Here is a 26235-nt window from a genome sequence, read left to right as displayed (position 1 = left end):
CTGCCGCTTCCAGAACACTGCCCCCCTCCCTAAAAGCCTCCAGCTCTGAAGCTCACCCCATTGTATTAGAGAACCCACTACCCTTCCTTTTCACGGCACTATCCCTGTGTCCCCAGAGGTTTTAACTGCTGGTTTATTTGTACTCTTTCCAACACAGACTCAGTTTCAATATCCAGGTGAGTGTTCCTCTCAACAGCCTGTTTTGTCAATCTTTGACTTCCTGTCTTGCAAAATCCACGCCCCAGTCACTCACTGCCATGGTTAAACTACACCTGTCATAACCCATAACTGTTCTCGCTCTGTAACCTCAGTTTCAAGAATCTCACTCTCTGGGCTCTGCTCACTCCACGATCAACGGTTCTTCCACCTCAGGTCTAGGGTCCGTTGACTCTGCCACCCTTTCACTGCCCTTTGCTCAGTGTGTCCTCACTTCCTCTTTGCCCAACCAAGAAGTCATGGTCAGTCATCACCATCACCAGCATCATCATTATCATCACTATCATCATCACCACCATCATCATTTTCATCACCACCATCATCACCACCATCATCACCATCATCACTACCATCATCACTATCATCATCACCATTATCATCACCACCATCATCATCACCACCATCATCACTACCATCATCACCATCATCACCATCATCACCATCACCATTATAATCACCACCATCATCATCACCATCATCACCACCATCATAACCATCATCACCATCATCACCATCACCACCATCATCACCATCACCACCATCATCACTACCATCATCACCATCATCATCATCATCATCACTACCATCATCACCATCATCATCATCACCACCACCACCATCATCCTTGTCATCATCATCTTCATCATTACCATCATTTCCTTGTATCACCCTTGTGGCAGGTTGGACATGCTAAAAACTGGCTGCAGCAACACCTCCCATCTCACACCTACTTCTTATGTGACTTTTACACTCCTCCCCCTGAGAAGTGGGTCCTTGAATTGGAGCGGGGCTACGACTATGGCAGAAGTGATGCCAAGACTGTCAAAAAGGCAAGATCGCTTCTGCCTTGTTTTCTTGGGACACTCACTCTTAGAACCCAGCTACCATGCCTCAAGAGGTCCGGGTAGAGAGGAACCAAGGCCCTCAACCCTCAATGCCAGCTGAGCTCATGGATGACAGACAGAAACAACTCGCTAGACATGAGAGCAACCATCTGTATTAGTTTCCTAGGGCTAGGGTAATCAATTACCCCAAATTTGGCATCTTAAAACAACAGAAATTTATTTCCCCATAGCTCTGGAAATTAGAAGTCCAAAATCAAGGATGATACTCCTTTGGAGGTTGTACAAGAGAATTCATTCTTTGCATCTTCCAGCTTCTGGTAGCTCCAGGCATTCCTTGGCTTGCAGCTTCATCCCTGTAGTTACTTCCACTGTGGTCCATTGCCTCTGCCTCTTCTGTATGTCTAATCTCCCTCTGCAGCTCTCTTGTAAAAACACTCATGATTGAGCGGAAGCCTGGGGTCCCTGTGAGGCACTCCAGCGCCACGGATCCCGCCCGGGGTTTTGTGGCCGCCGAGCCCTCCCCCTTCCCCCCTCCCCCCTGAGGCCCCATCCCTCCTCCTCCCTGCTCCTCCCTTGCGCCTTCCTCCAGCGCCCTCCCTCCTCCCCGCCCCCTGCCCTCCCCGATCCCTCCTCCCGCTGCCGCCGCTCCCTCCCAGGGCTCCGCGGTTGGATCAGTCCTCTGGCCTTTCCTGCAGCTGGGCCGTGCCGCCAGCTGAGCTCCGCGCGCCCTGACCGCCGGCACCGAGTCGCGGCACGAAGCCTCCCAGCGCCCAGGCCATGAAGGAGGAGGCCTTTCTCCGCCGCCGCTTTTCACTGTGTCCGCCTTCCTCCACCCCCCAGAAAGTCGACCCCCGGAAACTCAGCCAGAACCTGCTCTTCGGTGGAGAGAATGAGCTCTACCCCCTCAGCCCAGGGAAGGACATGGAGTCCAATGGCCCATCACTGCCGAGGGATGAAGGGCCCCTGACCCCAGGCTCTGCCACAAAGGGGCCACCGTAAAATGGACATGCCTCAAATTTACTGACCTATCCATCTCTAAGTGCACAGCTCAGGGGTGTTAAGCACATTACCACTGTTGTGCAGCTGTCCTCCATCCATGACCAGAACGTTCTATCTCCCCAGTCAAAATTCTGTCTCATGAGACACCAACCCCTATCCCTCCCCCAGCCCTGGCGCCCACTGTCCACTCTCTGTCCCCCTGAGTCACTGACCCCCATCCCTCCCCCGGCCCCGGCGCCCACCATCCACTCTCTGTTCCCTGTGAATCTGGAGACTAAGGACCTTGTGTCGGGGAAAAAAAAAAAAAACACTCATGATTGCATTTACAACCCACATGGAGAATCAGTCCAAGATAACTTCCCTGTCTCAAGATCCTTAACTTAATCATATATGCAAAGACCCCTTTTCCAAATAAGGTAACATTGACAGGTTCCAGGGATTAGAACCTGTTATCTTTGGGGACCAGTCTGCCTACTACCCCATCTTCAGAGTAAATCCTCCATTCCCCAGTCAAGCCACCCCAGCTGAGCAGAGACAAGCTGTCCCCACCAAAGCCCTGCCAAAAATTGAAGACTCACAAGAAAAATGAATGGCTATTCAAGTACTAGGGTGGTTTTGTTACACAGCAATAGATAACTGATACAACTTTTGACTGCCTTGATCATTTCTTGCTTCATTACACTTAGTAGTTTAATCCAATTCTCCACCTGCTCTTAACCTGAACCTGGCAGCTGCATGTGATGAGACAGGAACACACTGCCCACACTGAACTAAGGGGCACTGAGCTCAAGTGGGCCCTTTGGGCTGCCTAATCATCCAAATACACTTCCCTAGTGAGAATCACACACACACACACACACACACACACGCACACACACACACGGCCACCTACCTCCGCTCTCCACTCAAACTTTTGTTGTTTCCTCCCCAGCCTCAGTTGCAGCTCATTTCTTTGACTTGTTTCACTGAGACAATAAAAGTAACCAGAAAAGAGCTCCTACAAGTCCTTCCAACACTTGTACCAGCCACACCCACCCAAGCTCACCCCTTTCCCTCCCACTGCTATGAACAACCTCCCCATGCTCCAGCCTCCACTAATGCAGTCCCAGAGGACACCAGTCATTCTCCCCACTCTCCTGCATCATGATTTCTTGCCTCTCTGCTGGCTTGTGCCCTTCAACATAAGACATGTCTTATTTCTCCCATTCCTTCCCAACTACATCCTTCCTCCCCACTCCCTTTAAAATGAAAGAATGGGTCATGCTCATAGTCTGATGCCTTCCCTCCTGTTCTCTCTGGAATCCACTCCAATCAGACTTTCACACCCACCACTTTACTGAAAACAGCTCTTGTCAAGGCCATCCAGTGTTACCAAATTCAAGGTCCTTCATCTTGATCCTACTTAACCCATCAGCAACATGTATTAGTTTCTCAGGGCTTCTCAAGCAAAATACCACAAACTAGGTGACTTAAAAGAACATAAACTTATTTATAACAGTCTAGAGGCCAGAAATCCAAAATCCAGGTGTCAGTAGTGTCCTGTTTCCTCTGACATTTCCAGGGAAGGCTCTTTCCTTGCATCTTCCAGCTTCTGGTGGTCACTGGCCTTCCTTGGCATTCCTTGGCTTATAGCTGCATCACCTCAATTGCTCTACCTGCCTCCATCCACACACAGCCTTTTCCCTCTGTGTGTCTCATGTGTCCACTCTTAGAGGACACCAGTCACTGGATATAAGGACACCCTAATTCAGTATGACCTCATCTTAAGTAGTTATAACTGCAAAGACCCTATTTCTAAGAAGGTCACCCTGGGGTTTCTGGTAGACAACAACCCACAGCAGCAACATTTAGCAAACTGAGCATTTCTGCATAGATACACTTCCTTCTCTTTGCTTTCAGATCACCACACTCTCTGGGTTTTTCCTCACACCTCAGTGACCACCCCTCCTCAGTCTCCTGGACCAGTTGGGTTGCTTCTCATCTCTCTGAGCACTCCAGGGCTCAGTCCTTGGCAGCCTTTTCTTCTCTATCCACTCCTTTTCTATAAATGATTTCATCCAATCTCATATCTTTAGATCCATCTAGATAACTCCAAAATTCCTCCCTCCACCCTTAGTCTCTCTCTCCTGAACTCCAGACTCATACATCCACCTCGGATGTCTAAGGGCCATCTCAAACTTAGTATGTTTGAAACCAAATTCCTAATTCTCCTCACACTCTAAAAAAACCTCTTACACCCATAGACTCTCTCATCTCAGTAACTGGCATTTCTTGGGTCAAGATTCAAAACATATCCCATATTCAGCCACTTGCCATGGCCCCATTGCCACACCCTGGTCCAACTCACCACCATTTAGCTAAAGCCAGCATCAGTAACTACAGCCTGCCAGCCAAATCCAGATGACCATCTGTTTTTATAAATAAAGTTTTATTGGAACACAGTCACACCCATTTGTTTATATATTGTCCACGGCTGCTTTTGCATTCCAAGGGCAGAACCGAGTAATTGCAGCAGAGACACTATGGCCCCACAAAGCCAAGCACTTTTACTCTCTGGAACTGTATAGAAAACGTTTGCCAGTTCCTGGCCTGGATTATTTCAGTCATAGGTCTTCCTGTCTCCACCCTCGCCGACACTATAGTTGATTCTCAACCTGGCAGGCAGAGCAATGCTTTTTAAACACGAGTCAGACCCCATCACTTCCCTGCTCAGTGCCACCTGCTCTCCCACCCGGGCTCACCTGACCCTGCAGCTCGAACCCCCAGCTACCTCTCTGCCCTTATTTCCTGCTATGCTCTAGCTCACATTTCTCCAGCCACACTAGACATGTTCCTATTCCTAGAACATTCCAGGTGTGCTCCCACCTCAAAGTCTTTGCATTTTCTCTTCTCTCCATTACTAGTAATCCTTACCAGGCTCACCCTTGCAATTCTCATGTCCTCAAGAGACATTTCCTGCTCACCCTATATGGGATAGCACTGCCCCCTCCCCAAGCTCTCTATCCCTTTTAATCTGCTCTCCGTCAATCCATAGAATTTACCACTGTCTGACATAATGTGTATTCTCTTACTTATTTGATGCTAGTCTGTCTTGCCTTCTTGAGGTCAGCATTGTGAAAGACACACATGGTTCTATGGCAAGCACTTAGCTCGGTGCCTGGAGCATAGTAGGTGCTTAGTACAGATTTGTTGAATGAATGAATGAATAAAAGAATGAACATTTCCTGCAGGTCAGTCCCTCTGCTAAGCCTTGTACGTGCCTTAGATCGTTAACCTCACGACAGCCCCATGGGTTAGACACTGAGGTAAGGAGCCCAAGGACACCTGGCCAGGACTCAAGGTCAAGTGTAACACCACAGTTCACTGTCCTAACCACCTCCACCTCCTAAAATTGTGCTGTCTGTAAATTTTAGAAGATATTTTAACCTGTAAGAGGGTATTTCTAGCAACCCAAGTATCCAGCAATGAATGATTGGATAAGCAAAATGTGGCACATACATACAATGGAAGCAGTCAAGTTCATAGGGGCAGAAAGTGGTTGCCAGGGGCTGGGGGTGTGGGGAGAGCTTGGGGAGTGAGTGTTTAATGGGTGCAGAGTTTCAATTTTGCAAGATGAGAAAAGTTCTAGAGATGGAAGGTAGTGATGGTTGCACAACATCATGAATGTGCTTAATGCCACTGAACTGTACACTAAATGGTTAAAATGGTAAATTTTATGTTATGTGTATTTTACCATAATACAAGAAAGGTCATATTTCTTCCTCATTACAAACTGCCAAATGGCTATAACCTCCCAGTTTCCAGAAGAAGGATGTGAGGTTCAGGGAGCAAGGGGACCAGGCCAAGACTATTAGAGTCAGCAACATGAGCCCAGGTCTCACCTGCCTCTCAGAGGAAGGTGCCCTCTGCTTCCCCCATCCTGCCTTCTCCTGAGTAAGCAGAAGATCTGCCTCCATGTATTCACTATGCTTTATATGACAGGAAGTTCATTTTTTCCATTCCCTGGATGGATTAGGAACTTCTGGAAACTTCTGTCCTCCCTGCCCAGATCCAGCCCTGAGTTGCTGTGGGGCAAAGTAAGGGCAAACACAAAAACTGTCTTAGAGGAGCCAGCAGTAGGGGTGGGGGTGGGGGACTGAGGGGAGATGTTCGTGCATTAGCATATGCAAATTGGCAAGGGTAAAGAAAGCTGGGAAAGCTGCTATTTTATCATTTGTGGTAATTATAGTAATTGAGAGTGGAGAATCAATGGGTTCCTGGAGGTAAAAGCATCTCGGAAGGATACTGTGGTGGGATTAAGAAGTTCTGATTAAGAGCTGTTGTCATTTTCACTTGAAAAAAATGAGGGAAGAGACTGGGGTCAGAAGTGCAGCCACATAGTCAGGAAGGTGGGGACACTGGCCTGCCAGGCCCTGTCCCTGGTGCGGAGGCCAGAGAGGAATCGGGATGTCCCTGCCTCGTGAAATTTACAGGAGAAAGAAAACCCAACCGCGGGAAAGGGCTATTCAAACACACAGTGCTAGGTGCAGTACTGCACTTGTAAAGGGGTCTAGAAGAAGGAATGGTTAACTTGGCTCAGAAGGAAAGAATGATCTGGAAAACCCTCAGACAGAAGATGACATCCAAATAGGGTTTCGGAGTATCAGTAGGAGTTAGTAGCTGACAACAGCCAGGGGAAAGGGATTTGCAGGTAGAAGTAACAGCGTGTGAAGTGGTGGAACGTGTGTTTGGAGAACTCTGGGGTCGGGGGGGGGGGAGTAGAGAGTGAGAAGTTACCGCTTGTGGATCTGGGGACACTGAGAAGGCCACTCCAGGGAGCCCAGACATAACTCTGCTGCTCATGGAGGATGAAGACAGAAGCACAGGAATGACTTGATCAGAACTGAATTTTAACAAAAGCTGGTGAAGGGAGCCAGGCAGTCAGTGTAATGAACCAGGTATTACGACAGAGGGATGGGGGCAGGGGCACAGGAGTCAGGAGGTCAGATGAGAGGTCCCTGAAACAGAACGTGGGGACTCAGAGGCAACAGTCTTGGAACCTCACAGCTCACAACTGAAAGGGACACAACAACCATCTGATTGAACCCCCATTTTACAGATGCACAAGCCAAGGCTCAGAGAGGTTAAGGATCTGTTTGAGGTCTCATAGCAATAAATGGGCTTGATACCAGGTCTGACTCTGAAGTCTGAGCTCTGTCTACTACTCCACAAACCTCAGGACATAAGACAGAAAGGCCAGTAATCCTGAGACCCTGTGAGTATGCAAGCCAAACCTGAGACCCCACCTGTCTGGGATGCACTAGAATGGATTCCTGCCCTCAGATTCCTGGGATCTCTTTGAACGCTAAGGTTCTATGATCTTTGCAGGTTGAGACGCATCCCCGAACAGACCACATACCCTGTACTGAGCTGCTGAAAGAACCATTTATTAATTCATTCACGAGCAGGGGGTTTTAGAAAACGCGTTGGTGGGAGAAACACGGGGGCAGAGCTAGGACTCCGAGGGCTACCTAACACAGCTGGTCTTGAAGGATGAGAAGGAGGGACGGGTTCCGGCAGAGGGAACAGGAATTGCCGAACCCCCAAGAGAGCATGCTGGGGCATCAGAAAGACCACAGTAGGTCCTCGCGGCTGAAGGCGGCGTGAGGCAAGTGGAGGGCGGGGGAGAGATGAGACTGCAGTCCCCGGCAGGGAAGACTGCCTTGCCGACCCTGGGGAGCCCGTGGGCAGTCAAGCAGCCAAGTGATGTGCGTTCCCAGAAGTTCACTCTGACAGTCGCGTGGAGTCGACGTAATTCATTCCTTGACACTATTTTAGGTAAGAAGGAGAAGCAAAGGCTTCCTTGGCTCCCAAAACAGCCGTGGGGGGCAGGAGTGTCCCGGTCACGGTCCGCGGGAGAGGGGTCCACCGCATCAGGACCCCAGAACTCCGGCGCCAGGCCCCCGGTGCTGGGGACCGCGCCCGGGGCAGCCGAGCCGCCCGCGCCTCTGCGCCTTGGCCCCGTGTGGCCCTGTGATCGCCAGCCCCCCGCACGAGGCCTCGGCCCGGCCTCCCCACCGACAGATGGAGCGTTTGTTGACGCTCCGGTGACAGCTTGAAAACTCCTCTCCTCCCTCCGAGCCGGCCCGTTCCACCTCGTCCTCCCATCTGCCATCTCATTTTAAAACTAGCAGAACAACTCGACTAGAGCAATTCCGACTTTTTCCATCTGTGCCGAGTTAATTAAGAGGGTAATGAGAGCTGGGAAAGAACGAGACCTGCATTAATTCAAGATATGATTAAGAGAAGCATCTCCCAAATACACATGTGTGTGCACAGAGCAAGGCCCAAAGGCTTGGGGGTGCGGAGCCAGCTGAGGGCCTCCTGCTGTGTGCTCCGTGGGAGGGCTCCAGGGAGAAGGAGCTGGGACACCCCGCCCGCACCCCGGGTTGCCAGCAGGTGCCAGCAGGGTGTGGGCTCCCGGACAGCGGCCCCTGGGGTCACAGGAAAGAAAGCAGGAGCCACCCTAGAGTCTCTTCCCCACAAAGCCTCTCCACAAACGTGTTGGTCACTTGGTCTGTGCAGAATGCAGAAAGGATGATAATAGAGCTTCTCTTTATTACAAAGCCCCCTGTTCCTTACCTAACCACTGATCTAGAACAGTTCTAGGTACAACAAAAGTTCACTAAAGATCAACACAAGAAAAACCCGAGACCAGAACACAGGTCTTCTCTTAGTTCCATAGACCTCCAAGTAAAGATATCAGCAATAACGGTAATGAGGAATGATGGATAAATGGCTCACACTCACTGAGCACCTGCCATGGGCCAGGCCTGGTTCTAAGGACTGTGTACTTTAATTCTCACAACAGCCCTAAGAGGCAGGTACGATTGATCACGTTCCCATTTTGCAGAGGGGTTAAGCAAGGCTCAGAGATACTGATCAACTTGCCCCAGATGCTACAGTGAAGAAGCAGCAGAGATGCCAAACGATACCAAAACGAAACTATCCTGCTAAGTAATACCAGCCTCTGTGCTCAAGGAGACAGACAATGAGGTGCACAGTGAGGTGCTTTGGCAGCACAGAGAAGGGGGATCGTATCCAACCTTGTGTGATTAGGGGAGGGGAACCAGAGAAGGCTTCCTGGAGGAGGGGGCATCCAGGCAGGCTCAGAAAAGATCCAGATTCAACAACTGTTTATGGAATGCCTGCCAGACACCTGTCAAGCAATCCCCCAGGCCTTCTATGTGCCTATGTCATTAAACCCTGGTATGGAGGCATCAGTGTTCCCACATGACCCATTAGGGACTTGAGATTCAGGGAGCGGAGCTATTGAGAGAGGGTTGGACTGGAACACAGGTCTTTCTGATTCATGCGGGCACTGGATCCTCAGCCCAGTTTGGGTGCCCTTGTTGCGGAGAGGGATGTGAGGGTGGATGTGCCCTCAGGACACCAACCCAAGAGAGAGTTCGGGGGTCAAGAGCTCTCAGGCCCCTTCCCCATCCCCAGAGGCAGGACAGGTGGGTTCTAGTATCTGGGCCGCTCTGTCTCTCCATCCCAGAAGGTCTAAGCTCCCACACCTTTGCAACCCATCTCCCAACCTCCCCGCCCCTCCCTAGTCCCTTGCCTCTGCCTTACGGAACATGTCCTGAAGCTTGAGTGGCCTTCAGGCCCTTTAAAGTCTAAGCAGAAATGGTCATCAACCCCTCTGTTCTGTTCCCTGCCTTCTCCACCACCCCAGATTCATGAAGCCAGAGATATGGAAATCATTCTGGACCCTGACTTTTCCTCCCTCAGGCCTGATCACAGACTGGCCACCACATCCTTTAGATTGTCTCTGAAATGTGTCTTGTCTACCCCAACCCCCACCACTTGGGGATCCTCCCTGCCAGCACCCTAGCCCAGGTCATTATCTCTTCCCTTTGCGCCTTGCACCCCCTCCTACAAGGCTCGCTCCCCCCACCACCGTACCCCTCCACTTCCCTCTCCACACCTCCTATAACAACAAAGCTTTTTTTTGTGCAAATGGTATTTTATTACAGAAGACAATCTAATTTACAAATCAATACACATTTCAAGGAAAACATTTAGGCATCATAAAAGAATACATGAATATAAAAATTTCAATGTGCAAAATTCAACAAGGAAATGCACAAGAAAACTTGTGTTTAAACTATGTGGTTATTACTCTGCCACTGTGAAGGCAAAATAAACTCCTCTTCCAGAGGCTAAAAAGGGAAGAAGAGCTGAAGAATGCAGCGAAGGCGTTTCCACACGCAGATTTCAATAGTCTGGTGTGTGCAGAAATGCTTCCTCTAGACTCAGGAAGTGTTTGCTGTTTGGAAGGAGAGGAGAAAGATGTTGCACCTGGCTGCCCTTTTGGACCTTCTGCCACTCTTCCCTGTGTGCCACCGCTGCTGGGTGAGTCTCGTGAGCTTCCAAGACTCATCAGGAGGCACAGTGTCCCTGGGTGCTGGATTCTTTTCCTCAGTGATTACATCAAATTTCGAACAATGGAATGGGATGGAATGGGATGGGACGAGATGGAATGGGAAAGGATGGGATGAGATGAGATGGGAAGGGGTGGGATGGGATGGGATTGGATGGGCTGGGAAGGGAAGGGAAGGGATGGGAAGGGAAGGGAAGAGAAAGGATGGAATGGGAAGGGAAGGGGTGGGGATGGGATGGGATTGGATGGGCTGGGAAGGGAAGGGAAGGGATGGGAAGGGAAGGGAAGAGAAAGGATGGAATGGGAAGGGAAGGGAAGGGATGGGAAGGGATGGGAAGGGAAGAGAAAGGATGGAATGGGAAGGGAAGGGAAGGGCTGGGAAGGGATGGGAAGGGAAGGGAAGAGAAAGGATGGAATGGGAAGGGAAGGGAAGGGGTGGGGATGGGATGGGATTGGATGGGCTGGGAAGGGAAGGGAAGGGATGGGAAGGGAAGGGAAGAGAAAGGATGGAATGGGAAGGGAAGGGAAGGGATGGGAAGGGATGGGAAGGGAAGGGAAGAGAAAGGATGGAATGGGAAGGGAAGGGAAGGGGTGGGGATGGGATGGGATTGGATGGGCTGGGAAGGGAAGGGAAGGGATGGGAAGGGAAGAGAAAGGATGGAATGGGAAGGGAAGGGAAGGGGTGGGGATGGGATGGGATTGGATGGGCTGGGAAGGGAAGGGATGGGAAGGGAAGGGAAGAGAAAGGATGGAATGGGAAGGGAAGGGAAGGGCTGGGAAGGGATGGGAAGGGAAGGGAAGAGAAAGGATGGAATGGGAAGGGAAGGGAAGGGGTGGGGATGGGATGGGATTGGATGGGCTGGGAAGGGAAGGGATGGGAAGGGAAGGGAAGAGAAAGGATGGAATGGGAAGGGAAGGGAAGGGGTGGGGATGGGAAAGAATGGGCAGCAGCCACCTCATACCCATTAGGATGGCTACTATCAAAACAAACAAACAAAAACAGAAAGTAACAAGGATTCACCAGGATGTGGAGAAACTGAAAGCCTGTGTATTGCTGGTAGGAATGCAAAATCGTGCAGCCGATATGGAAACCAGTATGGTGAACCCTCAAAAAATTAAAAATAGAACTACCAAATGATCCAGTAATTCCACTTCTGAGAATATACCCAAAGGAATTGAAAGCTGAGACTCAAAACAGAGATTTGTGCATCCGTGTCCATAGCAGCATTACTCACAATAACCAAAAGGTGGAAACAACCAGTGGATAGACAAAATATGTTATCTACATACAACAGAATATTATTCGGCCTTAAAAAGGAAGGAAGTTCAGACACAGGCTACAGCATGAATGAACCCTGAGGACATTATATTAAGTGAAACAAGACAGACACCAAAGGACAAATGTTGTGTGATTGCATTTACATGAGGTACTTAGAGTAGTCAAGTTCATACAGTTCATAGAGACAGGAAAATCAAGGCAGTTGCCCACAGGCTGGGAGAAGCGGGGGTGGGGGGGGTGGGGGGGTGGGGGGTGGGCGGTGGGATTGGGAGCTGTGTCATGGGTAGAGAGCTTCAGTTTTAGAGATGGAAAGAGTCCTGGAGATGGATGGTGGTGATGTGTTTGCACAACAGTGTAAATGCACTTGATGCCACTGAGCTATACACAAAAATGGCCAAGACGGTAAATTTTCTATTATGTGTATTTTGCCACAATTAAAACATTAAGTGTATCCAAAGGCGGGGAGGGTGCTTGTTCAGCAAAAGAAGAGACTCAGCTAACTGCAAAATTTATAAGAAGCATTAGTAAAAGAAGTTCTTTCTCTTTTGTTAGGATCTGGAGTGGGGAAGCCGCTGGTTGGTCTTTAAGCTAGCCTAAGGGGTGCAGCTGAGTGGAAGGAAGACAGGGATGATCCCGTTGCCGAAGTTGCCCTCTCGCCCAAGACCTTCCCTCTGCCCCCTGGCTCTGGGCTGCACCAGGCAAGAGCACCACACTTGCAGTGCAGGTTGCAATGCAGCCCTTGCTAGGGCCTCAGCCTCCTTACCTATAAAATAACAATCCCTTCCCTGCTCTTGGCACAGGGACAGGGGCGGAACAAAAGGAATCACAGAGAGCAAAGTGCTTTCTAAACAGACATGAAGGCACATGAGTTTAAGTCCCAGCTCTGCCCACATGAACCTTGTCCTTTTGGGGGGCCTCAGTCTCCCCATCTGAGAAATGGGTAGGGAACAGGCAGTGCAGGGGCTGGTTTCTTCCAGCTCTAGTGTGAACTAAATTTTGATTTCCTCTTTGTATCATTGAGCCAAACAAGGAAATAACTGAGTCTGCTAACAATCCTTATCAGAGTTTCCAACCTAAAACTTGACTCCCCTAGACTGGAAAAAAGTGTCCAGAATCCCCAGAAGACAACAGCTGCAATTAACTCAAGTCACCCAGCAGAACACTCGTGCTCATGTCAGTGTCCTGAGTATATGCAGTGTCACAAGCTGACAGCTCAGCGGGAACTGTAGAAGTGTGGTCTACTGTCACTTGGGACCTATCCCCCTTCTGTGTACCTTCCTGTACAGCAAGACTCGGAAGCTGAAAACCACATTTCCCAGATGCTCTTGCAGCTAAGGCATTGCAGGCAAACAGGGCTCCATCCATGTGAGATTCAGAGGGCAGAAGGGAGGTGGCGTGTGAGTGAGATCTTGGCAGATAGACTTCACTGGCACATGGGATGCTGAATAGATTGTTTTCCATTTGCTTCTGAGGGCCACTTAGACCAGTGCTCCTCAAGGTGTGGGCTGTGGACAAGCTGCATCAGCATCACCTAGGAGCTTCTAAGTAAAGCAGACCCCATTCCAGATTCACCGAATTTGAAACTCTGGGGTGGGGCCCGGGAATCTGTGTACTAACACGCTCTCCAGGTGATTTTTATGCATGCGGAAGCTTGAGAACCACTGACTTAACCTGCCTTATTATGGGCTCTTAGCCCTGGCAGCACCTGACTCTTGTCATTTGGACCCTAGCTGTTAACATGCACATACACACAGGGCGTCTATTATCTGAAGTTTTATTAATATTTATAATATCTTTGTTTATGTATTTTTATTTATTTATTTGCGCGAGAGAGCGTGGGGGAGGGGAGGAGAGGGAGAGAGAGCATCTCAAGCAGACTCCACACTGAGCACGGAGCCCGATGCAAAGCCCAATCCCATGGCCCTGAGATCACAACCTGAGTCAAAACCAAGAGTCGGACGCTCAACCGACAGAGCCACCCAGGTACCCCTCTTTCTTTATTTTTTTAATAATTTGCATACAATGACATGCAACATTCTAACAGGTGCAGTTTGATTACTCTTCCCTTTGTACTTACCTGTGAAGCCACCACCCAAACCAAGACATGGAACATTGCTAGCCCCCCACCACACCTTTGTACCCACTCCAAATCACTTCTCCCCAAAGGAAACTACTGTTATGAGCCCCATCTCCATTTAGTACTTTTGCCTCTTCTTAATTTTCATATAGACGGGATTATACCATAAACAGTTTTTTGTGCTTGGCTTCTTACCTTTTGATATTGTATCTGTGACCTTCTGTCGTTGTGTATAGCACCTATTAGTTCTTTTTTTATTGCTGTGTAGTATTTCCTTATAAGACTATGCCACTACCCATCCATTCTGCCATTGATGGACATTTGGACAGTTGTCCAGTTAGGGGCTATTATGAATATAGCTGCTGGGAACATTCTCGTCCTTGTCATTTGTAGGACACAAGCACTCATTTCTGTTGGGTAGATGGATACCCAAGGGTGAGGTTGCTAATATTCAGCTTGCTTAGATACTGCAGGTTTGCTGAAGAGGATATACCAACTTTCATCTGATAACAAGGTCTGCGCATTTATGAAATTGCATTTAATCCACACAGCTCAGCAGGACCTGGATTGTACCCCTTCCCACAATTTACAGACAAGAGGTCCGAGCTCAGAGATGTCAAGTCACTTTCTGCAGATGCTGGGTCGACTCCCGATGTGCCCTGTCCATGTGGGCAACTCGCTTTCTCCCGCCGGGCTTCATTCTCCCTATCTGTAAAATGGGTAGGCAGGCTGGCCAAACTCTTTAGCCACAGAACCTCTTCAAGTGAACTCTTACGCAGAAGCCTGACATGTGACAGGAAGAAAATCGGAGGGCTCTGATATCAGCTGGAGGGGGTTACAGAGTCCTCCACCCCCAGCCCACCCTCTACCCACCTGACTCGTAGGGCTCCTCGCATCGAGTTTGACCCGTTCGGGCCCAGGTTAACTCGCAGAATTTCTAATCCATTCTAGGAGTCTTCTCAACTCTTCTCAACCCGTTAGCCTGTCTGCTGGGGGATAGCACCAGCCTCCAGGAGTCTATGGAGCCCCAGGGCAGGAAAGCTGGGGAGGCAGAGGGAACCCAGCAAGGCTGCGCTGACCAACGCCCTTTCTGGAGGAAGTTTCCCAGTGACTGGTTTTTTCCTGTCCCACACCGAGCCTGGAATCTGGAAAATAAGGCCCACAGTGGAGAATGCTGACAGTACCTTAACTAGAGATGGTTGAATGAAACGAGAGCCGAGTTTGCTGCCCTTGCCTCCTCCCCCCTGCACAGGTAATGCAGAGGTGATTTTTAATTTCCATCATGTGAAGATGCAATACATTAATTTTTGAAGAAGAAAAAAAAAATAGCGAATTGGGAAGAAAAAAAAAGGCATTCATTTATTCCCAGAGCCACTTCGGGGCCATGGTGCCAGAGCAGAGGCTGGGGGGCCGGGGGGTGGGGGCACAAAGGTTAAGAAGGCAGGGAGGAGACAGCCGAAGAGACTGTTGTCAGGCTCCACATGGTGGACCTGTATGCGCTGCGCAGAAAGCCAGGCTGGGGACAACCCTGCCGTGTGTCCTTCCTCTCTCCATCCCTCTAATTTTGTCACCTCAGCTCCCCCTACCCCCAAAGAGCACCCTGTTTCTTCCCTTCCCACCTCCATCTGCGGGTTCATCAAACATCTACTGAGCATCCACTGGGTGCCAGGCATTGTGCCAGGTGGCAGAGTTCCACTGATGAAAACAAAAAGACTCCTTTGCCTGGAACTTGAGCTCTCCTGGCCTGGTGAGTCTCTGCCAAGGTGACAAAAGTAACCTTTCCCTTCTTGTTGCCACTGAGCTCGGACACAGTGGAGTAGACCAGAGTCTCCCAAGTCGTTCTCCTCTCCCCAGTCTCCCGTTCCAGCTCTTGCACTTCACGCAGGCTGGACCTTCACGTGCCCCTGGCTGGGATCCCATCGTCTAACCCCCAGGGCCGAGCAGATCTCTCAGTGCGTGCCAAAAATATGAACGGATGGATAGAGGAATGAATGAATAAATTGTTCCAAAATCATTTGGTTTGCTACAATCATATAAAGATATAGATGGAAAGAAAACGAATGCTTTTCAAAGTGTTGGATTTTGTTTAGCATCAGCTGGACAAGCCTATGTTTGTTGGGGGTGACAATCAGCTGAATCGAAGAACAAGGAAGTTCGTTTCTCTCTTGTTCAGCAGAATTTACATAAGTAGCCTGGATCAGCGAGCAGCTCTGCTCTGCACAGCCGTTCAGGGACCTGCCCCCTTGATCTTTTTGCTCCTCCAGTCCTAGGATGGTGTGATTGTCTCCTTGGTCAACACTGTGTCACCATGTTGTCCAGGTGCCAAGTCACAGGAAAGAAAAAGAGTAGAGAAGAAGCAAGCTAAGGTCAAAGGCCCAGACCCAGGCCTGCTGCTGATGTGCCCCCCAGACCCCCTAATGATGGGGGAGCCTGAGAAATTCAGCATGTGCCCAGCTGCAATGCAATCACTGTGAACAAAGAGGAGAAAAGATTGGGGCTGACACTCACCAGTCTCTATAACCCCCTCCATGCGCAGATGGGAACTAAGGTTCAGACTGGGGGAGTGACGTGACCAAGGTCACGAAGCTCATCTTCTCCTTTTCACACCAACTTCCTGTTCTCAGGGTAAATGTCTTTCTCATGTGTCTGCTCACAGATCAGATTCCTGGGAATGGACTCTAATCTAAGACAGACATTTGCATGCACGGTTTATTGGGGTGTTCTCAGGACCAACACCTGTGAGGGAGTAGGGAACATAAGGTCAGGCAGAGGGAGAAGCTGACACAGTGCTAAAAGAGACCCCAGTTGATCCCAGAAGGAGCTCTGAACTGCAAAGAGATGACCATATGGGGTACCTGGGTGGCTCCGTTGGTTGAGCGTCCAAACTTTGGCTTAGGTTCAGGTCCTGATCTCATGGTTCGCGAGATGGAGCCCTACGTCAGTCTCCGCACTCACTGGGAGTTTGCTTGGATATTCTCTCCCTCTGCCCCTTTGCCCCACTCTTGCACGCTCTCTCTCTCTCTCTCTCTCTCACTTTAAAAAATAAATAAATCTTAAAAAAGAGAGATGACCTTATAAAGTTGACCCAAGTGGAGCCATGGGTGCCAGGCTTTTTGTCCCAAACCATATGTGTTCCCTGGGGATGGAGCATGACCTTGGGTGAGGAGGCTCCCTTCAACCAGGGCAATGCCAAGACAACCCAGCTGTGAGCCAACAGCACCCAACCCTTCCAGCCTCTGGGAGCCGGGGTCCAGACAGGGGACCGGGGTAGCACACCACGGCACCCACTGTAATCTCTACATGACCCAAAGAACCCAGCCCAGAGCCTGGTTTCTGGAAGATATTCAATAGTTTGTGGATTGTGTGGTTGGTTCTGAAACGTGTGTGACACTATTGTATTATGTATTCTTCCTGGTAGAGTTCTCTCTCTCTCATTGCTTGATGCAGGTGTGTGCTCTGCCCCCACACAATGGAAGGCAGTGTGTGGAGCGCAGCAGATGGTTTGGGGATAAAAAGACAGAATCTCTACCATCCAAAGTTTCACAATTGAGTGGGGGCAGGAAAGACAGATTTAGAAGGAGCTGTAAGAGTTTTGAAGATTAAAGATGATGGTATTATTAAGATGATTCTGAAGTCCCTCCAATTCTTGGAGACTCTGAAATAAAGGGGAGGGAGTTACCCATAACTGGGGGCCTTCTAGGGGCCCTGAACTTGGTAGATCAACTCACTGGATCCTCACCCGAACCCCATAAGATGGGTGCGAACACCTCGTTTTCCACGACAGAGTTTCAGCTCAGAGAGTGGCGTGACCTGTAAGTGAAGAGGCCAAAGCTGGTAGCCAGTCAGGGGGTCTCAGAGCCCTGCCCTCCCGCCCTTCTGGTGAGAGTGGGGGGCCTGAGGCAGAGTTGCTGCTCCAGGATGACACTGCCCAGAGGGTTATATCTGCCGGCAGGAGCCAGCCCGGGGCGGCTGAGCAGACTCCGGAAGGAGATGCTTGTGGTCTCAGAGCAGAGCTGGGTACCCTGGCCAATACACCGCCCAGAGCAGGATTGGTCTTAGAGGTATTCATCCAGCCCAGCCCAAAAGGAGATTATGCCAAATAACCTACAGCCCGATGTGACATTATTATTATTCTTAGACTATAAATCCATAACCAAAATAAAATAAATTGTTAGGTCTGGGTGGCATAAAATATGGGCACAGACAAAGAGGCTTAGGGGTCCAATTTGCTCTAAATCAGTTTAACCACCTTGTAGCTTCTCACATTACAGTCTTAATCTAGCACATTAGTGAGATTAGTACGTGGTTTTTGCAATTAAATTGCATATTTTATCACTTCTCCTTCTTTCATGCTATATAAACTTCCAGGAAATTACAGGCTCATAAACTTTGGCACAAAGCATGAGGCAATGGGAAGTGGGGAAACCAGAAAGGCATTTGGGGGCAGCTCTGAGTTGCACATTTCATATTTTTATTTGATGTAAAAAAAAAAGTCCTCCATTAATACCCTCCATTAGGGTAAAGAAATTTCAACGAAGAGATTTAGAGATGAGTCTTCCGATGCGCATAACTGAGGCCCCTGAGGATTACAGGATGGTTTTTTTTTTTATTATTGCTAAGAGGAAATGTTTAAGATTTTAATATAGATGGTTTGGGGGTGGTGAGTTATTCTGCCCTAAGAGCAAGAAAAACACATTTTCTTTTGAGTCTTGGCTACTGGCTTCACCATGGCCCTAATACACATGATTTGGAATCAGAATCTATTACTTAGTAAATGAGAGAAATCCATTTGGTAGAGGTATATCTGGTGAGCTCTTTCCTGTGACTTTGTGATCCTGATATTTGAAGGACTAATCATGAGGCACGGGCGCGCATGTGCACGCAGGTGCTCAGACCAAATTCCTTTCCTGGAATATAACCCTGTTCCTCAGCAGGTTGGAAACTCGGAGTCTAAGGCTCGAATCAGCACACATTTCACAGGCTGGACAGGGAAAAATCTTCTAGCTTGTCTCCTAGAACTCTCTCTTGTGAACACGGAAGCATGAAAAGTCTAGGGACTTACCCAAGGTCTCAAAGCTAGGTGCTGCCGGGGGCTCCACCAGAAGGTAAAGCGGTGTGCAAATTCAGGGCTCCTTAGGCCTTCCCCGGAGGTGAAGAGCAGGGTGCTCGTGAGCATGGGTAACAGACAGACCTGAATGCAGTTCTGATTCCTCCACCTGTGTCACCTCCCCTGGGACATAAGAAGACCTACTTCAAAGGGCTGCCTTAAGGAGGGAGTGTATGTATACCCAGTGCTTACATTAGTACCTGCCACACAGCAAGCCCTTAGCAAGTGTCAGGGGTTCTATTCTAATATCAAGGTTATTCTTATCATATGCATAAGAGGCATGGGGGTACTAGGAAGTTGGTGTTCAATTCAATTCATCGAATGTTTACCTACTAAGGTACCTACTAAGTGCCAGGCCTTGGCCTGCCTGCTAGGGATACAGATGTGTGTCACACTAGGTCACTTCCTGAAAGGCATCAGAGTCTGATGGGAGAGGTGACCCACAAAGCCAGGGAGGGACAGCCTTGGGTAGGTATGCTAACAGAGAGCTCTCACAGAGGGCTGCCACGGAGGCTGCACAAGGTGGAGCAGCCCAAGCCCGCGGTCCATCAAGGTCAGGCATCTGAAGGCCAGGCTCCAAGCCCCAGCATCCCCACTGCTTACAACAATGACCATGGGGTTCCCTAACCTCCCTGGATCCCAGTCCTCTGTGAGGTGGGGGAGAAGGAATCCCAGAGCAGGAGCTGGGTAAATCCCACCTGCAGCTCTGCTGAGAATGGAACTCGGGTTCCAGAAGGTGCTCTGAGTTTCAAGGACACCTCCGCCACTAGGGTGGATTAATTAGGCTCTTCCAGAGTTTGGCGTCTCTTCACCCTTTTCCAATACTTACATACTGAAAAGTCCCCACAGAGGTGAGGCGGGAAGCAGCTTCAAGTCTTCTCCTGAAGGTGCCACAACTCTTTCCTTTTTTTTTTAAATGTATTTTGGTTTGTCTGGACAACCAGATTCTGCAATGCCCTGCCTGTTCCCTTTTACCCCCTTCTCTCCCCAGGCCCATTTGCCTGCCTTTCTCCTTTGCATCAAAAAGCAGAGCTACCTTGTCTTCTGAACCACTGTGTGGCAAATATCTGCTGGACGCAGCTTTCCCTGAGAGAAAGCAAAAATGTCCCAGAATGGAGGGCTAGGTGTGGGAAATGAAGGAGACTTCATTCATTCATCAGTAAGTCATTAGGAACTACTAACTAAACGAATAAAGGGATGAATGAACAAACGAGGAAACTGGATTGTGGTCCACCCGGGGTTTGGGTCCGCCTCTGTGTCCACTCTTTTTTTCCTCCTTTTCTCTTTCTCTCTTATTGATGCCAACGTTTGGCATATTTTATGAGTTGCTCTAAGGTATGTGAGCGTCTTTCTAGATTCAGGTGAAGTGTAGATGGATTAGTGAATCATTTCTAATCCCAGGGTCCCACCCCCACGGCCAATGAGAGAGGAAGTGTATTGAGTTGAATTCATAAAGTAAACACCAGCCGGAAATCAAGCTTGCCCTAGTTGGACCCTGGCGAGTCCCACAGCCTGTGCCGCTCTCCACCTTCACCACCGGGAACCCTCATTCTGGCCCCAAGACCCAAGTCTAGAAGAAGCAGGAAGAGAACCTGATCCACAGACACTGTGGACAGGAGGCAGGAACAGAAATGTGAGCGAGCAGAGGGGACAGTCCATGGGACAGAGGAAGGAGCGCAGGTTGGGGAATCCAGGGCGCGGGGCCCCAGGGCTGCCCCACAGATTCGCTCTGCAACCTTGAGCAAGTCTGTCCCCGCTCGGGGCTTCAGTTTCCCTGAGGAAGTTATCAGTCGAGGGAATGTTTTAGCAAAACAAATAAAGCAATCTCAAACACAGATGCAGCTAGGAGGCTTTAAAAAATACCGGTGGCTGGGTCCACCCACAGCAATGCTGCTGCTGTTGGTCAAGGGGGTGGCCTGTGTAAGAATTTTGAAAGTTCCCCCAGGGGATTCTGATGCACACCCAAGGGTGTAAAGCTCTGCCCTAAACCCACCATGGTTTGGAGACCTTAATTCCCACCCCTGCCTGTGAGGTCATCCACAATGGCAAAGGGCCGCTGCCGATCTCAGACTGGACCTACTACAGCCCATGGTCCAGCGAGCTTCACTGTCACATCCTTGGACTGCCCACTGCCCAGGAGGTCAGAGGCCACGTTGAGGTACAGCTTCAGTCCTGCCGAAACCTGTAAACCCGCTCCAAGGCAATGGGTGGACGCACTAGCCCCTGCGATCATACCAATGGAAGCAGAAGCTTGTCGGAGCCGCGCATTGCCCTAAGCATTCTTCCTAGAGGTCATTTTCTCCTCACAGTGGCACTGTTGGAGGTTAGTTGCTATTATCTTCTCCATTTTACTGGTAAAGAAACTAAGGCACAGAGAGCTTACGCCATTTCCCCAAAGCCACACAGCTCCTGAGGGGCAGACAGACGGTGGTGCGCGGGTCGTCTGGTCCCCCGCTAGGCTGTGCTGCCTCTCCGAGCCTGCGTGGGTGGGAAGGCTCTTGACTCCATCCGTGCAGCAGCCCCAGGGACCCCTTCTGGCTGGCTTCTGAGAGGAGGATGCCACCCTTCCACGGTAAGGTGCGGGCTCTGCAAAGTGAGACCCAGACAGTCTGCCCAAAACCCCTCATCCAGGAACCCATCTCTGCTGGCCATTTAATACTCCTGCCACCAGAGCCATCCTCCTGGCTGAGAGCAGTAGCCACCCTTTCCTTGAGTAATGATTGCGTGGAACTGTTGCTTTAGCCTTCTGAAAACGCTTAAGACAAAAGCACATCCACGCGCCTGAGTCTGGGGGGCGGGGGTATTCATCAGCTATTACGCTTTAGCCGGCTGCACATTAGGATCATCCTGTTCAAACTCCTGATGCCTAGGCAGCACCCCAGATCAGTGGCATCAGGATCTTTGGGGTGGGGCCAACCACCCTTATTTTTCAAAGCTCCCTGGGTGACTGCAACACGCAGCCAAATTTGGGAACCACCACTCCAGACCTAATTTCTTAGCAGGCAGACCATAAGGGAGACACCCAGGAAAAGTTTAGACATTTATTTTCTTTTTTTTTTTTAACGATTTTATTTATTTATTTGAGAGAGAGAAAACGAGAGAGAGAGAGCACGAGAGGGAAGAGGGTCAGAGGGAGAAGCAGACTCCCCGCTGAGCAGGGAGCCCGATGTGGGACTCGATCCCGGGCCTCCAGGATCATGACCTGAGCCGAAGGCCATCGCTTAACCAACTGAGCCACCCAGGCGCCCGACACCCAGGAAAAGTTTAATCACTACTTGGTGGCTTGTGCTCAGAGTCCAGATAGAGGCGAGAGTCATGAAGGCTTCCTGGAAGAAGTGGCACTTGATCTGGGCTATGAGGACAGGTGAAATCTGGAGACACAGCCTGGAAAATCTGTCTTTGGCCCTGAAGTTGCCCCGCTTCAGGAGCCACAGCCTCACCCAGCATTTTTTTTCCTCTTTCCTCTCCCCCTCCCCACATCCCCCAGGAATGAGCTGAGCACTCCAGACAAATGTGATGTCGAATGAAGAACATATGTCCTGCATGCAGTTAAAGACCATTTCCCTTCCTCTTCACCAGTCTCGTCAGGAAATACGTTCTCTCTGCTTTCACATTTTAGGGATGAGCAGATGGCAAAAGTTTTGATTCAGGAATAATGTCCATCTGAAAGGCCCACGCTCAGGGGCCCCTGACTGTCATCAAAGAACCATCACGGACACACAATCTGGACTCTTAAAAAGACCCTGCTTCATCTAAAACTGAAATCTTCACCTCCCTGCCCTCAGCCCAGCTTCTCCTCCTGAGACTCTACCCCAGTAAATAGAACCCTGTCACCCAACCTTGACTCCCCCTACTCACCCTGTTGATTTTACCTCTCAAATGTGTCCTGACTCAGCACCCTCCTTGCAGCTCCCCATCAGCAGCTTGAGTTCAGGTCCCCCAGGTGTCCCACAGGCCACGGTCTGGACTCCTCACTGCTCTCTTTTCCTCCAAGTCTCTCACCCATCAGTACATGCTCTACATTGTGGCCTCAGAACTTTCTAGAAGGCCCAACTGACCAGAACACATCCAGGGCAACAAGTTCCCGTGACCTCACAGTGCCTACAGTGGTGTTTCCCACCTTGGTCACGTCACAGCTCACATTGAAAATGGTGATATTTGCCTAGCACACTGGAGGAAACAGATGAGTGGTTCATTGCTAGAAGCAACCAGCCTGGAGCCCTGGCCAACTCAAGGGCTGTGGGGCTTAGGATCTCGGCGCCTTTATGAGCCGTTAGCATGTGACTGCCTGGAAAGTTCAAGCTCACGGCAACAATCCCAAACATGTGTGACCGTCAGAACTGTCTCAAGAACTTTGAAAATGCAGATCCCCAGGCCTCCTCTGACTACCACTCCTCCCCCACGTTCCATCTAGTGCAGGGCCTTTTTTCCTTAAGAGGACTTATCTCATTGATAATTATACAATCATATGCATCAGTATCTAATTACAATATGCCTCACTCACTGAACCTTAAACGCCAATAACCCTGCTGTATACAAAGTCTTCCTCGCTCAAATCAAGTGCTGCTGCTTCTTCTAGGAAGCTTTCAAGGATCTCTTCTTTTTGGCAACCCAGACCGACTACCTTCTTCAGGCTTATGCGATAAGCTTTGCACACTTGTGATAGTGCCTGGCACGTAGTAGATGCTCAAAAAACATCTGTTGATGATGGATGGATGGATAGATGGATAAATGGACAGATGGACGGATGGATGGACAGATGGATGAATGAATGGGTGGGTGGGTGGGTGGACAGATGGATGAATGAATGGGTGGATGGATGGACAGATGGATGAATGAATGGGTGGGTGGGTGGACAGATGGATGAATGAATGGGTGATGGGTGGACGGATGGATGAATGAATGGGTGGGTGAATGGATGGATGCACAATTAGCTGACTGACTAGATAGACAGAAGATTAGATGGAGGGTGGATGATGGATGGATCTTGGCCTAGCTGACCTCTCCAGCTTTATTTCCCACCATATCCCCACAGACAGGATAAAAGCTCACAAAATTGAAAGATGACATGATTATGTTCCCACATGGCTTTGTCCTTTTAAAAAAGGAGCTGTTTTGCTGTTTGAAGAGGGTTTTCTGCTCCCAGGAAACACAAGCTTCTAGAAAGAACAGGAAGAGGTGTGTCAAAAAAAAGTCATTTCCAAGATGCGGCACTGATGCCAAGAATAGAGGCTTCATAGTCTTGCATGCTCTCCCTTAGCTGCCAGGGAAGTAGCAACAACACCCAGGGGAAAATCAAGAATAGCTTTATTAGTACGTAGGTTCCATCATCAAGCATGGGATGCCAAGCAGAGAGAGGGTTGTGAGTCCAATCCAGCAACTCTGTGGCTGGGCCCAGCTGAGGACTCAAGGGGAGCTGTGTGGAACCCACAATAATAATAGTAATAATAGCAGTAATAATAGTCACAGTTCTTGCTGAGCATTCACTATGTGTCAGGCACTCTGCTGAGAACCTTTATACACAAAATCTCTTTTAATCCTCACCAAATTCATGATCCTAGGAACCACCATTGGTGGACTCTGGAGCCATACTGCACCCCCTAGAGGCTATGTGGTGTAGGGCAAGATACATAATCCATTTTTTCTGTTTCTGGTCTGGGCGTGATACTGTTGTCAACTTCATGGAGGTGTGAGGATGAAATGAATTAATTTAATACATGTAAAGTGCTGAAGCCACAGTCCAGACATATAGTAAGCATTCTTTAGTTGTTAGCTATGATTTTAATTAGCTCCGTTTAACAAGAAACTGAGGCTCAGAGGGGTCATATAGTAACCAAGCAGCGGAGTTGGGATCTGAACCCAATTCTGTCCAGTCAAATCCCACATTCCTAACCACCAGGCAGTACTGCCTAGCTCCAACAACGTAGGCACGTGATTCTCTCCACCTCTAGTGCCTTCCACCTCTGCTCCATTGAACACAGACTTGTTCCTTCTCGGTGCAATCTTCCAGCAGTGAATACTTCCTGAGTGACTATGGCAGGGCAACACCAGGGGGATGCATAAATGGATCAGACGCAGTCCCTACCTTCAGACAGCTTCTGCCTACTAACAGAAAGACCTGGCTATGAATATAAAGATACAAAGTAGAAAGGGAGCTTCTTTATTGGCTACCTACTGTGTGTTGGGCTAGATTCTTCCTTATTTGTCCCTCACTCTGTGAGATAGTGTTATTATTCCCATTTTATAATGTGGGAACCAAGGCCCAGAGAGATTAAATCACTTTCCCAAGGTTGCACAGCTATCATGGGATTTGAAGTAAGGTTTGTCTGATTCTGATCCACTCAAATCACTCTGAGCTAAAGGATGATGTAGTCTAGCATGGAAAAGGGACCCTGTGCTAGGACGTGTGCATCCTGAGAGTACTCTAATTTAGGGGTCACAGAGCCTCAGGCTGAGAGGAACTCCGTGGGAAGGGCTCAGATGGTGGTGACAATAAATTAGTTTAAACTGTCCATTTTCTAGAAACATATAACTTATGAAAATGGACTTCAAAAGAAATTTAAACCTGAAGAGATCTATAACCATTACATAAACTCAATCAATAATCAATATCTACTTACCAAAAGGCACACAAGCACACACACACACACATACACACACACACACACATTTGTATAAGTAACACTGGGGAAATCTAAATACAATGGATTGTGTTCATGTCAATCTCCTCAATGTGATCCTACACTACTGTTTTGCAAAATGTTACCATGAGGGACACTGGACAAAGTGTTCCATGGATCTTTCTGTACTATTTCTTGTGACTGTGAATCAACAATTATGTCTATAAAAATTTCAATTAAAAAATCGGTGAGAAAATAAAATCACAACAGGAAAGCGAGCAAAGTATATGAACAGGCAATTCGTGGAGGGGAAAACATAAATGGCCAATAAACATATGTAGAGACCATCAAATTAAACAATGAAGTATCATTTCACACGAAGTTAATTGCCATTTTTTTTAAATCTGATAACACCAAGAATTGGCAAGGACGTAAGGAAAAAGGTATCCATCCACTGCTGTTGAAAATGTAAATCGGTACAAGCACTTGGGAGAGAAATTTGGCAATATCCAGTCAGCTGCAGATGTGCATATTCCACTCTTGGCAACTCTGCTTGAAGCCTCTACCCGAGAAGCACTCTCATACATACACACGAGGAGACATGTATAAAGACATTTACTGCAGCACTGTTTATGGTGCTTATCAGTAGCAGACTAGACAAATA

The sequence above is a fragment of the Zalophus californianus genome, chromosome 13, assembly GCF_009762305.2.
Source record: "Zalophus californianus isolate mZalCal1 chromosome 13, mZalCal1.pri.v2, whole genome shotgun sequence".
Lineage (NCBI taxonomy): Eukaryota > Metazoa > Chordata > Mammalia > Carnivora > Otariidae > Zalophus > Zalophus californianus.
Note: the sequence above shows the minus strand (reverse complement) of the source record.